This window comes from Monopterus albus, unplaced genomic scaffold, assembly GCF_001952655.1.
Source record: "Monopterus albus unplaced genomic scaffold, M_albus_1.0 scaffold1.1, whole genome shotgun sequence".
Lineage (NCBI taxonomy): Eukaryota > Metazoa > Chordata > Actinopteri > Synbranchiformes > Synbranchidae > Monopterus > Monopterus albus.
In genome coordinates this window covers 4,069,792-4,070,134 of record NW_018127881.1, presented here as the reverse complement: position 1 = coordinate 4,070,134, position 343 = coordinate 4,069,792, and positions in this window count along the sequence as shown.

Below are 343 nucleotides of genomic sequence, written 5' to 3'. Positions count from 1 at the left end.
CCAATTGCAGGAGAAGTATCTCTCTGTACACCATCAGTCAGAGAGACTCTGCTGTTAGTTAGACTGGCAAGGAGGGAAACAACATCGGACTTAAACCTTGAAATCTTTTGATTCTTCTATTCTTTGTCAAAGGTTTGAAAGGAAACCTAATATGACTGTAGTAGATTTACATTTGTTTGAAAAGTTGGCAGATTCTGAAATGTGCTGAAAATAATTTCTCTTTGTTTTATGGTGTATTTTTGCTCTTGGCATTAGTATATATACAATCAGACTTCAGGACAATTGGAGCATAATTTGCATGATATAGAAATCTGGCTGAATCTGAGCATTCTTAAGTACAACA